Below are 19,199 nucleotides of genomic sequence, written 5' to 3' on the forward strand. Positions count from 1 at the left end.
GTATGAAAAATGCTCACATTTGCCAAGTACAAATATCTTTCTAGTTAACAGAAACATTGGTATACATTGTTTGATTTAAAAAAAAGTTCACCTGTCTAAGGTGGTTTATAGACCCTGATAATAGATATATTTCAAGTAAGAGTCCAGAGTTAAAAAAGAGAAGGTTATGGGGCCGGAATGGTGGTGCAAGTGATAAGGCATCTGCCTTGCCTGTGCTAGCCTAGGACAGACCGCTGCTCAATCCCCTGGTGTCCCATATGGTCCCCCAACCTAGGAGCGATTTCTGAGTGCATAGCCAGGCCTTACCCCTGAGCGTCACTGAGTGAGGTCAGGAAAAAAAAGAGAGAGAAGGTTAATTTTAACATCTGAAAGCAGTTCCTGTTCAGCTAGCCTCAGATATAAATAGGGGATTTTGCAAGGGGCTGGTGTAAGGGGCAAATGAAGGAGATAGCTATATCTAAAAGGAATGCAATTCTTTTCCTGGTAAAAGTTCAACAGCCCAATGCTACATCCTGGCAAAACTTTTTGATGTTAATTCTGAGGTAAAAATTAGTTAACAAGTACTCACAGTCCTTTAGAGATGTTCCAAAAGCAGAAACTGCAAGGGCATTTTAAAGACAAAGAGGAAATAAGTTGTTTTAAAGTGTCTTTTTGATGCTGAGTTTTCCAGGTAAAGAGATATTTAATCAAGGTTATATATGCCTGTAAAAATCCTTATGTTAGGAAGTAAAAGGTTCAACTATATACATACTAAATACAGAAGGGATATTAATATTTAGGCCAATTAAATGTTTGTTACAAAACATACAACATGTCAGTTCCATTAACAGAAATCTTGATCAGCCATCCACACTGAGGGAAAAACTTACCAATGGACCTTCTGATGAGGTTCCTCTTAGGTCATGGTGCTTCATCTCAGCACATCCCTCTGAGCACAGAGCAACAAGTGAATCCTGAGCATTGCTAGGTAACACCTCCAAGAGAAGAATGATTTGGAAAACACAGTCATGGGATATTTTTTGTTTTGGGGCCCCACCCAGTGTATTCAGGGATTACTCCTAGCTCTTCATTCAGGAATCACTCTTGGCAGTGCACATGGGCCACAAGGAATGCCAGGCTAATGTGCAAGGCTAATGCCCATCCTCTGTACCATCACTCCAACCCCTGTCATGAGATTTTTTAAAAAGTTACAGGAGTCAACTGAAAGATCTCTTAATGGCCAAAACTAGAAAAGCAAAAGTGATGAAAATAACATGAAATTGGATTAGAATGTAAAGTATAAAATACACACAAGTCTATATTCATCATAAATTGAGGTGCAGGCTGTGGGGCCATAGGTTCTGAACAGAGAGATGACATTTTGTAAAGGGCTTCATATTGTAAATCTCTTAGATTTCTTTCTCAAGCCTAAGTTTCCATTTAACACCACCCTGAGACCTCTAGACATACAAGATAGCCTATCTGGAAAGGACATGAGGGAGTAGAAGGAAGGTGCCCTAGAAAGAAGCCAATAATTTTAAAGATCAATATTTTATTTATTTGTTTTTTGGTTTTTCGGGCCACACCCGTTTCATGCTCAGGGGTTACTCCTGGCTAAGCGCTCAGAAATTGCCCCTGGCTTGGGGACCATATGGGACCCCGGGGGATTGAACTGTGGCCCTTCCTTGGCTAGCGCTTGCAAGGCAGACACCATACCTCTAGCGCCACCTCGCCAGCCGCAAGATCAACATTTTAAAGATCATCCTCTTTCCTATATAATCTGATTTGTGACCCTGGGTGTGGTTACCTCCTGTAGGAGGTGGCCCTGACCTGTCAGCTAGGGCTTGTTAGTAGTCTTCCTTTGCTTTATTCCAATTGTGTGGTCTCATCCTTCAACTCTGGACCCTAACAAGGCCAGAGAGATAGAACAGGGGATAAAGCCACAGCTGACCCCAGTTTAATCCCTGAGTATAGCCAGAGTGATCCCTAAACACAAAGCCATGAATAGTATCATATGTAATCCCCAAAACAAGAGAGATGAAAGACAGACAAATATAAATAAATGAAAAGAGTTAAGAGATGAATCTCACCTGTCAAAGAACTCCAGACAATATCAAGAGTGATGTGTGATCTTGATAGCATGTACTAGTTGTACACAATTTTTTTCACCTGCCTTTATCCCTGTTTTCCCAGGAGTTAGACTGGTTCTTTAGAATGGCTAAAGAAACTATGGTACATATACACAATGGAATATTATGCAGCCATCAGGAGAGATGAAATCGTGAAATTTTCCTATACATGGATGTACATGAAATCTATTATGCTGAGTGAAATAAGTCAGAGAGAAAGACGAAGAATGGTCTCACTCATCTATGGGTTTAAAAAAAAAAGACATTTCTCAACAATTTTCAGAGACAAAAGAGAGGAGGGCTGGACATTACAGCCGACCTCGTGAATCTCACCAGAAAGAGTGATGAGTTTAGTTAGAGAAATAACCACATTGTGAACTATCCTAACAATGAGAATATATGAGGGAAATGTCTAGAGTACAGGTAGGGGCGGGGAAGGAAGGAGGAATATTTGGGTCATTTGTGATGGGAATGTTGCACTGGTGATGGGGGGGGGGGTGCCATCTGATATGACTGAAACCCAACCACAATCATGTTTGTAACCAAGGTATTTAAATAAAAAATATTTAAAAAAAAAAAGAATTTCCCAAGTAATAGAAATTTCTTTGTTATTTACAATTCCCTTTAAGGAGTGGCATTCAACCTTTTTATACCTGTACACAGTTGAAACCAGACAGCCCATTGAAATCCTGTGTCTACGGTAACTTGATTATGTTAACAAGTTTATTTAGGGTGGATTTTGGCCACACCAGAGAGAATTACTATGTGATTGATTCAAGAGTTGAACTTTGAGCCGGGAGATAGAAGCCCACTTTGAGCTCCTCACGCTGGAGATTATGTTTAGTCAGTTGCTCAATGATTCAATGAGATCTGCCTATATAATAAAATGTCAAGATAAATGAAGGACATAAAAATCTCAGTAAGGCTCCCTGGTTTGTACCAGAAAAGTACACACCCTGATTCCCTGAGCAGAAGCATAGATGTTTTGTGACCTTCACAGAACACACCCTGGTTCTTTTACTTGGGTACTTTTAGTTGTTTTCCTCAATTCTGTATATGTAAGTGTATTTCTTCCCTGAGTTATAGTGTTGTTCTATGGCATTAGTAGTCCTAATAGGCCTTTATAGGAACTTCTATATTTGTAATCAGTTGGTTGCAATTACAGTAGCCATGAAAACACCAAACTTTTGGGTTATACAGCAATAGCTATACTTGAGTAATATGTTTAAGAATATGATAGGTCCAGGATTTTAATAATATTTTCCAACGCCCAGAAAGGTGAAGCCGCTGAACTCTGCTGGAACTCAGATGCCAGCACCCCTCTCTGCCTGTCTTCTGTGCTGTGCTCCATTTTCGACCTGATTTTATCCTGTGTGTGGCTCATCTGCAGATGGCTCTCCTTTCCTGGAGGTGAGTTTACAAGCCCAGAAAGGGGAAGCTGCTGAACTCTGCTGTAACACAGATGCCAGCACCCCTATCTGCCTGTCTTCTGTGCTATGCTCCATTTTTGGCCTGATTTCATCCTGTGTATGGCTCATCTGCAGACAGCTCACCTTCCTTGGAGCCTGCCCTGAGCTGAACTTACACGCCCAGAAAGGGGAAGCCGATGAACTCTGCTGGAACTCAGATGCCAGCACTCCTATCTACCTGTCTTCTGTGCTGTGCTCCATTTTCGGCCTGATTTCATCCTGTGTGTGGCTCTTCTGAGGATGGCTCGCCTTCCCTGGAGACTTCCCTAGAGGTGAGTTTACAAGCTCAGAAAGGGTGGAGCCATAGGAGCATGGACGCTCCACTTCAAATTCCAGCCATACACATCATTTAGCCAATGAATACAATCACAACACGTAGAAAAACTCACAATACAAGTGTGACCATGGGGAAACAACTCAGGCCAACGCCAGACATAGAGAATGGCAATGGCAATTCTGATGACTTGAACATGGCCAACCAACTAGTCAGTCTCTTAGATAAGAAGTTTAGAGACGAAATATGAAAGATGTTCAAAGAACTCAAAGAAAGTATAGAAAAGAACACTAATAAGAATCAAGATAATATGAAGATAGAAATCAGAAAACTCCAAACTGAAATTTCAGGTCAAATAACAGGTCTGAAAAACTCAGTAGATGAATTGAAGAAAAACATGATTGAGCTTTCCCACGGGTTAACAGCAGCAGAGGACAGAATTAGTACACTGGAAGATGAGATGAATAACAATTCCATACAGCAGACAAAATTGGAAAAAAGCCTTAAAGCAAATGATCAAACAATGGAAAAATTACTCAAAGAATGGGAACAGATAAAAATAGAAGTCTATGATAAGGTCAACGGAAACAACTTAAGAAACATTGGAGTCCCAGAGACCCAGGAAGAAAATCTCCAGGAAGAATCAAAAGTCAAGAACATTATTAAAGAGAAACTACCAGAGCTAATGAGTACATGTGATCAAATCCTGCATGCCTGAAGAATATCAACTAAAAGAGACCCCGGAAAAAACACCCCAAGACACAACCTAGTCACAATGACGAATCCCAAAGATAGAGACAGAATTCTAAAAGCAGCAAGATAGAAAAGTGAAATTAAATTCAAGAGAACATTTTTGAGATTAACTGCAGACCTGTCACTGGAAACACTCAAGGCCAGAAGGCCGTGGTGGGACATAGTGACAAAACTCAATAAAATAAATGCTTCGCCTAGGATACTGCACCCAGCAAAACTCACTTTCAGATTTTAAGGAACAATATATGGTTTCACAGACAAAAAAACAGCTCAAAAACTTTACAAACTCAAAACCATTCTTAAAAGAAAACCTGAATGGCCTACATTAAGACAAGACTGACCAACAGACACACCAAACTTCAATATAAAGATGGCACTAACTCCCAGGACAATTCTTTCTCTCAATGTCAATGGACTAAATGCACCAGTTAAGAGACACAGAGTGGCTAAATGGATCAAAAAACTCAATCCAACCTTCTGCTGCCTACAAGAAACGCACCTGAATAGTCAGAACAAACATAGACTCAAAATAAAAGGCTGGAGGAAAATCATCCAAGCACAAAAACACCCATAAAAAAGCTGGAGTGGCCATACTAATATCAGATGATGCAAACTTTATACTTAGGAAAGTTGTAAGAGACAACTTGTATTAATCAAGGGATATATACAGCAGGAAGAAACCACTCTCCTAAACATATATGCACCGAATGAGAGGCCAGCAAAATATTTAATAAAATTGTTGAAAAATCTGAAAAATAATATCAATAACAACACAATAATTGTGGGAGACCTCAACACGGCATTGTCAACACTTGACAGGTCAACCAGACTGAAACCCAAAAAGAATATACTAGACCTGAAAAGAGAAATGGAAGAAAGAGGCCTAGTAGATATATACAAGACACTCAACCCCCAGAAGACTGGATACACATTCTTCTCTAATGTATATGGGACATTCTCCAGGATAGACTACATGCTAGCACATAAAACATACCTCTATAATATCAAGAGGATAGAAATTTTTAAGGCTACCTTCGATGACCACAAGGCCCTGAAATTTTATGTGAACTACAAAGGTACACAAAAGAAAAACTTTAATACCTGGAAGTTAAACAGCCTAATACTGAATAACCAGTGGGTCCGAAATGAAATCAAAGAGGCAATCAAAACCTTCCTAGAAACAAATGACAATGGAGACACAAACTATCAGAACCTATGGGACACAGCAAAAGCGGTACTGAGAGGAAAATTTATAGCTTTGCAAGCACACATCAGGAAAGAAGAAGGGGCATACCTGAATAGCTTAATGACGCAGCTCATAGAATTAGAAAGTACTCAACAAAAGGACCCAAAAAAGGGAGACAGAAGGAAATAACAAAGCTGAGAGCAGAGATCAATGAAATGGAAACACAAAAAAACAATCCAAAAGATCAACGAAAGCAGAAGATGGTTCTTTGAAAAAATAAACAATATTGATAGACCACTGGCAAAATTAACAAAGAAAGAGAGAGAGAGAAACTTGATAACTCGTATTAGGAATGAAAAAGGAGATATCACCACTGATATGGTAGAGATCCAAATGGTAATCAGAAACTACTTTGAGAATCTCTATGCCACTAAAAATGAAAACCTGGAAGAAATGGATAAATTTTTGGACTCTTATAATCTTCCACGGTTGAAGGAAGAGGATGTAGCATATCTAAACACACCTATCACTATTGAGGAGATTAGGACAGTAATCAAATGTCTGCCCAAAAACAAAAGTCCAGGCCCAGATGGATTTACTAATGAATTCTTTCAAAACTTTCAAGAGGAACTTCTACCAATTTTGGCAAGACCCTTTCATGAAATCGAAAAAACAGGAACACTTCTAAATAGCTTTTATGAAGCCAACATCACCTTGATACCTAAACCAGACAGAGATGCTACCAAAAAAAGAAAATTATAGACCAATATTGCTGATGAATACAGATGCAAAGATCCTCAACAAAATCCTAGCAAATAGGATTCAATGCCTCATTAAGAAGAGCATCCACTACGATCAAGTAGGTTTCATCCCAGGAATGCAAGGATGGTTTAACATCCGTAAATCTATCAACATAATACACAACATCAACATCAAGAAAAAAAGAAATCACATGATCTTATCAATAGACGCAGAGAAAGCATTTGATAAGATCCAATACCCATTCTTGATCAAAACTCTCAGCAAGATGGGAATGGAAGGAACCTTTCTCAATATAGTTAAGGCCATCTACCACAAGCCAGAGGCAAATATTGTCCTCAATGGAGAAAAACTGAAAGCCTTTCCTCTAAATTCTGGCACAAGACAAGGCTGTCCTCTCTCACCACTTCTATTCAACATAGCACTGGAAGTACTCACTATAGCGATTAGGCAAGAAAAAGATATCAAGGGAATTCAGATAGGAAAGGAAGAAGTCAAGCTCTCACTGTTTGCAGATGACATGATAGTCTACTTAGAAAACCCTAAAGACTCTACCAAAAAGCTTCTAGAAACAATAGACTCATATAGGAAGGTGGCAGGCTACAAAATTAACACACAAAAATCAATGGCCTTTCTATACACCAATAGTAATAAGGAAGAAATGGACATAAAGAAAATAACCCCATTCACAATAGTGCCACACAAACTCAAATATCTTGGAATCAACTTGACTAAAAATGTGAAGGACCTATACGAAGAAAACTATAAAACTCTGCTCCAAGAAATAAGAGAGGACACGCGAAAATGGAAACACATACCCTGCTCATGGATTGGCAGGATTAACATCAATAAAATGGCAAAAACCCCAAATCATTGTACAGATTTAATGCGATCCCTCTAATGATACCCATGACATTCTTAAAAGAAGTGGATCAGGCACTTTTGACATTCATATGGAACAATAAACACCCTAGAATAGCTAAAGCAATCATTGGGAAAAAGAATATGGGAGGAATTACTTTCCCCAACTTTAAACTGTACTACAAAAAATAGTTATCAAAACAGCATGGTATTGGAATAAAGACAGGCCCTCAGATCAGTGGAATAGGCTTGAATACTCAGAGAATGTTCCCCAGACATACAATCACCTAATTTTTGATAAAGGAGGAAGAAATCCTAAATGGAGTAAAGAAAGCCTCTTCAACAAGTGGTGTTGGCACAACTGGCTAGCCACTTGCAAAAAATTGAACTTAGACCCCCAGCTAACATCATGTACGAAGGATAAATCCAAATGAATGAAAGACCTCAATATCAGACCCAAAACCATAAGATACATAAAACAACACGTAGGTAAAACACTCCAGGACATTGAGACTAAAGGCATCTTCAAAGAGGAAACTGCACTCTTCAAGCAAGTGAAAGCAAAGATTAACAGATGGGAATATATTAAACTGAGAAGCTTCTGCACCTCAAAAGAAATAGCGCCCAGGATACAAGAGCCCCCCACTGGGTGGGAGAAACTATTTACCCCATACCCATCAGACAAGGGGCTAATCTCCAAAATATACAAGGCACTGACAGAAATGTACAAGAACAAAACATCTAATCCATCAAAAAATGGGGAGAAGAAATGGACAGACACTTTGACAAAGAAGAAATACAAATGGCCTAAAGACACATGAAAAAATGCTCCACATCACTAATCATCAGGGAGATGCAAATCAAAACAACTATGAAGTACCACCTCACACCCCAGAGATTGGCACACATCACAAAGAATGAGAACAAGCAGTGTTAGCGGGGATGTGGAGAGAAAGGAACTCTTATCCACTGCTGGCGGGAATGCCGTCTAGTTCAACCTTTATGGAAAGCAATATGGAGATTCCTCCAAAAACTGGAAATCAAGCTCTCATAAGACCCAGCTATACCACTCCTAGGAATATACCCTAGGAACACAAAAATACAATACAAAAATCCTTTCCTTATACCTATATTCATTGCAGCACTATTTACCATAGCAAGATTCTGGAAACAGCCAAGATACCCTTCAACAGATGAATGGCTAAAGAAACTGTGGTACATATACACAATGGAATATTTTGCAGCTGTCAGGAGAGATGAAGTCATAAAATTTTCCTATACATGGATGTACATGAATCTATTATGCTGAGCGAAATAAGTCAGAGAGAGAGAAAGATGCAGAATGGTCTCACTCATCTATGGGTTTTAAGAAAAAAGAAAGACATTCTTACCATAATAACTTTCAGACACGAAAGAGAAAAGAGCTGGAAGTTACAGCACACCTCATGAACCTCACCACAAACAGGGATGAGTTTAGTTAGAGAAATAACTACGTTTTGAACTATCCTATTAATGAGAATGTACGAGGGAAATAGAAAGCCTGTCTAGAGTACAGGCGGGGTTTGGGTGGAGAGGAGGGAGATTTGGGACATTGGTGATGGGAATGTTGCACTGGTGATGGGTGGTGTTCTTTACATGACTGAAACCCAAACACAATTATGTATGTAATAAAGGTATTTAAATAAAAAATTTAAAAAAGAGAATAAAATAATTTTTTCCAATTTTTGGACAAATAAAATAATGAAAACATAGTTAGGAAGCACTGTAATGTTTGTAATGCCATATTACCATCATAAATCTTGATTCAACCAAAACTTTTAATGTAATTAAATTGAGAGGATAGAAGGAGATTATACCTGTCAGTTCCCAAGAGAAAGAAAATGGTACACTCAAATCATCATAAAGCTCCTGGAATGTTTAATATGAGATCACTGACAAAGACTAAGAAAAGTACAGCTCTTCTCTTCCTGGGAGCCGAGCCGGGAGGTCCTGCCAGCATGGCATTTGGCAGCCCTCCGCCATGCCAAAGGCTGCTTTAACCAGGCCTAGGAAGGGGTGGAGGACATGGGTCACCCCAGCACCCCTCTACCTCCTTCCTCCGGTACTCTAGGGCTTTGCCTGGCCACATGGCTGGGCAAGCCACCGAGGTGGGTTCCTTGGAGTTTATTGGTTTTCTTAGGCTCTCCCCATTTCCCTCCTGGCTCCAAAGGGAGGGTCTGGGGCGGGGGCTACGACCTTCCGGCCTTCTGGCTCGGGAAGGATCTCTTTCCTTCCTGGGAGCTGAGCCTGGAGGTCCTGCTAGCATGGCGTTTGGCAGCCCTCCGCCATGCCAAAGGCTGCTTTAATCAGGCCTAAGAAGGGGTGCGGGACATGGGTCACAATAGGTTATGGCATTAGGACTTATCAGGGAAGTTTCCTTATTAATCTTGTCCATTGTGAAACCGCGCGAGGGCTAGTGCCCCCGTGCGGAACATTATAAAAAATATATGGATATTATTGTGTTTCATCTGCTTGTCATTATCTGAACGCCATCCAGGCGCTCGTTTTATTCCTTTACTCCCTCACTCCCATCTCTTGTTACCCCACATTTAACTATTTTCTGTACTAATGATTTTTGTTTTGGCCAAGGTAGATTACATATCTTTCACAATAATTATTGTGTGGAGTCTGAAGCTTCAGCAGGCAATACGTCACAGAAAGGTTCCATGCTGTCGGCTTTTTGGCCAAGATAAGTTGAAGATGCAGCCTCAGCAGCCCCCCACAGCCTTCTCTCTCCTTCCTCCCCGTCCCCAGGGTTATTCCTGGACACCTGCTCAGGGTCCCAGCAATTGGTTTCCAGTGAGGAGCAATTTAAAAGAGACCCCAGGCTTCCTTGTTCCTGCAAGGAGCTGGGAGGGGTCTGCTGAACTTTCAACTTCCAGCAATTAGGAAGCAAAAGCCTCTCGGGGAGCTGGAAGCTTCAGCAGGCAACAAGGGGAGGACATGTCTCCATGCTCTCTTCGCTTGTCCAATTACAGACCAAAGTGGTATCTCGGAAACACCCCCCTCCCTCTTGACTATTTCTAAAACATAAAAGGGTCACATGTATCTCCTTTGTATATCTCAGATATATTCCCTTAACATCTATAACTCTTGTCGAATATCATGTTTGTACCAAGTTATGGGGAATTTTGGACTTTATTCATCGGCCCCCAGATGCACCAACAATATTTTGTGGCATTGCTTCTCTTTTGCATAGGCACATTAAAATGGGAAAATAATACATATGCAAACAAGTTCTTACCTAATAGAGATGGGAACACAAATTTGGTAATGTAATTAGGCCTTTTACTCTGAACATTGGCATAATGATTTGGCTCAGGCCTCAGAAGAATGAGCATCGCTCACACACACCTGAACAATGGATACCATCTATGGAAACAACCACAATTCTCTTTAACATTACCAGAATCCCAGCCTCTACCAGGAAAGACCTACCACTGCTTTGGCATTGACTTACTCCAAAGAGTGCTCCCAACACCCAGACGACTCAGCAACAGTCTGCATGCAGGGCAGATTGCTCTGCATTTAATGGTATGCTGAAACTAGAGGATGCTCCACATCAGCCTGACATCGATGAAAGAAATGCACAGAATCCAGAATCTGATACCAACAATAGCTAAAGTGTGAAAAAGTTTCACCGGGACCTTGAGAATGACTGGAGTTGGATGGACTGGTATGTCTGGAACCCAGAGTCTGTCTTATGCCAATAAACTTCTAGGGTGAGGCCTTTTGTAATCAGGTCAAGGAGTTTTTCTCCATTTTCCAATTTTTCTGGATCTATGCAAACAATGGCAATTCCCACTATCACACCTTTAATATACTTTTTTACTCTTATCCTTTAAGGAAAAAAATACAACTTACTGAACTTAAAAACAAATAACTGTAGTAGAATGCCTGTCTCGAATACAGGCAGGGGATGGGAAGGGGGAGGGGGTAATGTTACACTGGTGAAGGGAGGTGTTCTGGTTATGACTGTAACCCAAATATGATTATGTTACTTAAATAAAAATATATTAAAAAAAAGTAAAGTACAAAATCAAAAGTGCGACCCTAAGTATGGAAGGAGGGAGCTTTACATACCCAAATAAGGTTGCAAAGCCAGGGATATGACTCAGTGGAAGAGGATTTACCTGGCATGTGTGAGGTCCTGGATTTGATTCCAAGCATCATTAATCACCCCCCCACACACACACACACAAATAATGGTTCTGAAAGGGTGTCTTTGTTGAGAATCACAAGAAGGGATTTGAGATAACAAAAAGATTAAACTTCCTTACTTCCTTCTCATATGATAGGGATTCCAATACGTGCTCCATTGACCAAATCCAACAAGAAACCAGAGTAAGAGTGCAATAGAAGAGAATCCTACTGTCACTCAGGACAGACAGCTGATGGAGAGCAGAAATAAAAGGGTACAAGGGAAATAACACAGAACTAGAGGAGAGTCACATAAAAAAGATAAAGCTTTTGCCATTAAAAGTTAAATTTTAATACTTATGATAAAAGTTTCATAGCATGTGGATGTTATTTGAAAGTACAAAAGACAAATACCACAGGAAATATGTGATAAATGAAGAAAGTCTAAAAGGCCTAGAGTGCAGCCTGGTGTGACCCCCACACACACAACTAAAAAAAATAAAATTTAACAAAAGATAGTTTTTTATATGATGGTTATAGATGATCAGGTGTTCCTGGATCTGTGCTCAGAAATCTCTCCTGGCTGGCTAGGAGGATCATATGTTATGCTGGGAATTGAACTGGGGTCCATCCGGGGTTGGCGTGTGCAAGGTAAATGCCCTACTGCTGTACTATTGTTCTGGCCCCGAAATAGGGCTTTTTGATCTAGAAGAGAATTAAAGTGCAGAAAAGATAGTATGCGGGCATGGTGCCTTACACTCAACTGGCCCAGATTCAATCTGTGGTATCCCATATGTTCTCTCAAGTCCTGCCAGGAATCATCTTGAACACTGAGCCAGTAGTAAGCCTCAAGCACTGCTAGGTGTAGTTTAAAAAAAATAGAAAGATAATTAAGTTTGGGATAAAGATTTATTCAGTAAGTACCAAAGGTATACTTAACACACAGAAGACATTGTTATGACTTTGGGGATACTCCCTGTGAATAAAACATATATAAAAAAACAGCCTTTTTTGATAGAGAAAGTCAGAGGAAAAGGAATTCCTAGTGGGGGTAGAAATTTATTGAAGGAGGAAATAAATATTTTGTGAAAATTATTTCCTTCCAATCTATCTTTGATGTTACATTCTATCGTTATGTTCTATTCTTGGCCCTAATAATGCCATCATAAAGACAATCAAGTTTTCTAAAATTGTGCAAGACTCTTTCCTGCTGCCCTCAGGCCACACAATTTTTTATAGCACAGGAAGAAATTTTCCCCATCTCATTGGATCTTCTGGGTCTCATTTGTTGTTCAATAAACATATGAACAATAAATAGTAGTAGAGAAAGACCAAATTTGTTAACAATGCACAAGGAAAATTTACTGTTAACTGTAATTTCTGAAGTAGATGTTGAGAATAAGGGGAGGATGAAAACAGGAGTTAATATCCTTGTGCTAAGGAAGCCAGTACAGTGAGCAGAGAAAAAGGGGTAACTCCATTAGACAAAACCTTGCCTCTGGATATTTGCCTCAACTTTAGATAGGTATTTCTGATTTTTTAATGTGATCATTTTTCTGAATATATTCCTAAATCAATATTTTCTTAAATCAGTCCACCTTCTTTAAATAATTCTTCCCAAAGACCAGGGAGATAGCACAGAGGGTAGGGTACATGTCTTTGATCCCCAGCACCATATGGCCTCCTGAACATTGCCAGGTATGTTCCTAGAGCATTGTTTATACCTTTTCCCCCATTCCCACCCCAGATTTTATAAGTACTGTATGGGAACCGTCCAAAGCAAATAAATAAATAAATAAATAAATAAATAAATAAATAAATAAATAAAATTTCCCCAGGAGGTACAACTGGCTGTAGTTTCAGAGACCAAGGTAACATACCTTGGGCACACTGGAAAACAGCTTATCTTAGCCTACAGAAAGACTGATTTATTTTATGAGTTTTGGATCTCAAAAATGCTAGCTCCCAGCTGGATAATGAAATTTTATTTAAGATTTAAGTCAATCACTTATAATTAAGTCTGATTGGGTAGGAGATCTGCATTACAATATAAGCATGCAAGTCAATAGACAATACAATATGTGAGAACAGCATAGAAACAGGAGTTGTGTGGGCTTGCTTGGGCCTGCTAGTAGATCATCTCACAGAGAGGGGAGAACCACTTCACTGAGAACATTCCTGGAAACTCACACCAAAACTGGAAAAGATTTCAGAATCAGAAAAGGATGTGTAGTCCAGAACATGTCTCATATTGGTTTAGTTTCATATCCAATGTTTATACTGCTTTCAGTGATGTGTTATCAGGAACATCTGTTAATTTTAATTTAGGTGGGCCTCTTGGCACAGCCAGCATTTATCTGTTCCTGTTTTTCCTTGTCTAGCTGTCAGCATCTTCTATGAGCAAGTGCTTCACATCCCTCTTTCCCAGTCTGATTGCCCCCACCTTTCATTCAAAGTCACTATACTGTCAAGAATATAACATCTCAATTTTTTCAGGATCATTACAAATCAGTACATAGACATTGATCCCACTTTCCTTGCATGCAGTCCACTTGAATTTAATCCCCCAAAGGCATATGGTCCCATAAGCACAATCAGGGGTGATCCCTGAGAACAGAGCAAGGAGTAAGTCATGAACACAGCTCTGTGTGCCCCCAACCCCCCCCAATAAAAAAAAAGAAAACTGATGCCAGAATTCTCAGACCCATAAGATAGTTAGGCTCAGGCTCAACGAAGGCACTGATTCACCCCTGGCACTATATAGTCCCCTAAATATCAACACAAGAGACCCCTGAGCACTGCTGGTATGACCCCACAATCAATCCTGAGAATGGATGGAAATCCCAGTTGTGATAACAGCTATAGAGAGAAATGAGATGAAATCATTGATTAATGATTTACAACTTACAACTTGGTTTTACCCAAAAGAGATTTTCCTACTTATCATGTTTTACATATCTCAAGCAAACCTGGGTGGACTGGCTCAGGATAGACCTTCTGTCCTTATTCCCCCCCACCCGGGGATGGTCTCTACTCAACAAAAACTGTAGTTCAGGGCCGGAGAGATAGCATGGAGGTAAGGCGTTTGCCTTTCATGCAAAAGGTCATTGGTTCGAATCCCGGCGTCCCATATGGTCCCCCATGGCTGCCAGGAGCAATTTCTGAGCAAGGAGCCAGGAGTAACCCCTGAGCACTGCTGGGTGTGACCCAAAACCACAAAATAAAAAGCCCTGCAGTTGTAGCAGGCAACTCTCTCTTGGCTTGACAAGACCGATTGCTATCTGGTCCTGTGTATTTCACTCTCAGTTTTCTTTGGATTATTTCCTTTGGCGCCCCTTGCTCCAGACCTGCTTTCCCTGAGTGGAAAAATGCTATCGGGTATAGGCAGAAAAAGAGTCCAGAATAGAACAGAACCTGCATCTATGTGGATACATAAGAAATTAATTGAGCAAAGAAAATAATTGTAGAATATGAAATTGAATATGAAGTTGTAGAGTGTGAACCAACATAAAGAATTCTTATGCATTAACAAAAAAATAAGTTTTATAGCTTTGGAAGAGAGGGTGCTTTTTACTTTGCTTTGATGCTTCAGTTTTACATAACCCACTTTTTATGTTGAAGTATTCCAGGAACTGTGTAGATCTTGTAAGTTACAATTCTTTGTAAAACCACGGTTGAGCGTAGCCAGACACACCTGGAGACATCTCCAGATGTTGGTCAAAAGTGGGGTACTAGTGGAACATTTTGAAATATGTATGAAAATAATAAGCCTTTTTGCAAATAGCAAGTGACGTGATGAAATGCTTGAAACAGTATGAAAGCCTGTCAACTTTTTTTTGTTTTTTTGGGGGGGGGGTTGGTTTTTTGTTTTGTTTTGTTTTGTTTTTGGGTCACACCCGGCAGTGCTCAGGGGTTCCTCCTGGCTCTGTACTCAGAAATCACTTCTGGCAGGCTCAGGGGACCATATGGGATGCTGGGATTCGAACAGCTGACCTTCTGCATGCAAGGCAAATGCCTTACTTCCATGCTATCTCTCAGGCCCCATTTTAAAATGTCAAAGTTTTAAGTCGGGGTCACTCTCCAACCTATGGGAAGGAGTCGGTCCTGGCTAACTAGAAATAAAGTCTGCTTGCTTGAGTCTTTTGGTGGTCTCTCAATCATAAAGCTACTCACTTTCCAACAATAATGGAACAGTTTGAGGAAATGAAAGAAAACAGGCAATACTTTTCAACCTGAAGCAAAGAAAAATTGGGGACTGAGAGACTGTACAGTAGGTAAAGCATTGCGTTGCATGAGGTTACTTTTGATTCAGTCCTTGGCACCACATATGTTATCCGAGCTCCACTAGGAGTGATCCTCAAGCACAAAGCCAGGAGTAAGCCCTGAGCACCAATGGGTGTGACCACCACCACCACCCCCAAGATACAAGGAAAAATGGAGGAAAGAGCAGCAGCAAATACTGGGGAGTGGTTAGGTTTGGGGTCAAAGGAGTGATTATTTGTAGACTAGTTATGATGAGGAAGTGAAGGTGACATGCAGCACGTCATCTGACAGAAAAGCGGCTACAGAAGGTATTTTCTCAAAGGAAAGGAACTAGAAACCATAAAGTTTACTTTAGGCAACATTTTTTAGTACAGCAGGGGCATTTAAATTAATATTTTAAAACATTTTTTGAAGTAACATTGCATTATAACAGAACAGGTAAGTTCCACGTGTGTATCCGATAAATCAATGTTTATTTTATACATTGCAATGAACTCAATACAAAAATTCCAATTCTGTTTTTCACCACAAAAACAACACTTTTGGTTAAGGTGTTTTTCATATATGTGGCCAATCCACATTTGATCCCTGTCACCCCATTTAGTTTCTTATGCTGTGCCAGGAGTGATACCTGAGCACCTCCAGGTGTCACAGAATCTTCTCTACACCCCCACCACATTAACTTAAAATTATCTTCTCTTTTTAACCTGAATTATTCACTATTTAAATTTAAATAGAAACCACTTAGAGCTAGTCTCAATTTGAGTGTCCATTAGGAAGCTTTTAAAGAATTCCAATGATAGTTCCTACCACCAGAAGCTCCAAGGGCACAGGTGTTGTCATTTTCGAAAAGTAACCCAGCTGATTCTAATGCACATAGTAGCATTTAAGAACAACTAGTTTAAAAACAGACACAATGGCAATGTTTACCTACATTTTCAAGGAGACACGAAAGGAGAGCTAAAATGAATATGATAATGTAAACTTCTTAAAATGAGTATACTTTAAAGAGTAGAAAAAAGAAGTGTTACAAGAATTTTCTTGTTTTGAATTCTAGGGCCAAATTCAAGAAATCAGATGGATTTTTTTCTTTAGTTAAAATGCAGGGTAGTAATTATCTTGCTAAGAAAATCATAATCCATAATCCACACTTTTTGCATAAAACTACTCCTGATTACACAACAATTCTACAAAATTAGAAAGTTTAATGTTTCATTTTGAGCAGATGAATATTTTCTTTGCATGTTTAAAATAAAATGCATCAAGATTCAAATCTTCAGTCAAGATTCAATCTTTTCAACAGCCTTTCCATACTAAAATGCCATCAATTTCTGTGAAAATAAGATTGTCTTTGCTTTAAATGTATTACTATGTAACTCTAAAAATCAATTAAAGATACTGTTATATTCACAAGAGACCATATTGACACCTCAATGCTAGCTCCAAAAAGTGTTTTAGCATCTTAAAATTTTATTCACTGAGACACAAGATTGATTCCTATTGAGCAAGACTGGCATCCAAAGAGAGTACGGGAAATTACTACATTGCCCATTACTAGTTATGAGTGAAAAATACATCATCTAAAAACTCTTATGATTTTATAATAAGGAAGCAATTATGAGTCTCAACTCACAATTTCAGTCAGTAAAAAAATATAACTTAGTTAATTTTGCTGCAACTTAATTTCACTTCTATTTTGAACTCAAAGACTGAGATTAGTTATATTCTTGCATGCTTCCAACAGCCTTAGATTTTTACAGTCCTTGGATCATTTTACAAAAGACTGGGCATAAAAATTTCCATGTGAGAGCTGTACCCATAGTACAGTGGATAGGGTGCTTCTTTTGCATGTGGCTGACCAGGGTTTGACCCTTGGGAAACCATATGGCCCCCTGAGCCCACCAGGAGTGGCTTCTGAGCCCATTTATTTGTGATACAAATTGTACCAGGAGTAGATCCCATTATCAAAGTTGACTGACCCTAGAGCTCCTTGTTATTGTTTTAAATTATTTCATTTATTTTAGGTTCCTTCTTCCTTCCTGTTGTGGGTTGAATTGTGTCTCACCAAAATTCATGTCCCCCACAATTTCCTTTCCTTCTATAATCTGATGGCGGAGGATGTCTCATTCTGCTTTGTTGTAATGCTTTCATATTTTGTTCGTTGTGTTCACCAGGAGTTACACATGGGATTCAACGACAGTGATCACCAAGGATCATACTTCATTAGGTAAGGTGCTTGCACAAACCTGGCTGTGATGCAGCTGTAAACTGCTTGCAGTGACCAGATAGAGCTGTCAGTCAGAACCACTCTTACTCAGAATCCACAAATTTATACCAACAGAGCAGATGCTCTAGGCCTCTGAGCCCTAAATTTATACCTCCCAAATTCAGACATTGAAATTCTAATCCTCAGTACCTCATAGTATTATTTTGCTTTGCATGTAGGTCCTTTAAAGCAGGTAAGTTATTATGAGGTTAGGTTTCCTACTCCAGTTTGGTGTCCTTATTAGAGGGATCATGTGTGCACAAAGACAACAGTGTTGTACTTAAATATATGAAAGACCAAGTGAAGATACAAGGAGAAGGCAGGAAAGGGACATCAGAAAAACCAAACCAACATTTAGACTTCAAGCCTACAATAACTAAAATATAAACCAACATTTAGACTTCAAGCCTACACTAAAAATAAAAAATAAAGTTTCTATTGCTTCAGTCCTATAATATAGCTATAATGGAAGCTATGGTGACCTTTCTCAGCTTTTCCTAGTTTATGAGTCTTTCCAAAAGGGAGTCCATGTCATGTTCAACTTTGTGTTCTTCACAGCACCTTGAACATTAGAGGCCTTTTTTTACTTTTTATTTATTTATTTTGGTTTTTGGGTCACACCTGGCAGCGCTCAGGAGTGACTCCTGGCTCTATGCTCAGAAATCGCTCCTGGCAGGCTCAGGGGACCATATGGGATGCTGGGATTTGAACCACTGACCTTCTGCATGCAAGGCAAATGCCTTACCTCCATGCTATCTCTCCGGCCTCCATTAGAGGCCTTTTGAACATGCTTATCTTGTTAGAACTGTTATATAACAGGTCTCAAATATCTTCATCCAAATGCCCCCATCTTAATCCACCACAATAACAAAAGATTTACATGTCTTATATAATGAGTCTTATATACAAAGAAGGATATGAGTGTCCCTAACCTTGGGGACCTTATTTCTGGTAATCTAGGAAAGTCTTCATTCATTTCAAGACTGCTTCATTTTAGTAATGGTTCTGGGGAGAAGGAAATTATTCCTTAGCAAATAAATATTTGAAGGCTTCTTTGCTCACAGAATTGCTGAGTCCACTG

The sequence above is a fragment of the Suncus etruscus genome, chromosome 2 (genome assembly GCF_024139225.1).
Source record: "Suncus etruscus isolate mSunEtr1 chromosome 2, mSunEtr1.pri.cur, whole genome shotgun sequence".
In the NCBI taxonomy this organism is placed as follows: domain Eukaryota; kingdom Metazoa; phylum Chordata; class Mammalia; order Eulipotyphla; family Soricidae; genus Suncus; species Suncus etruscus.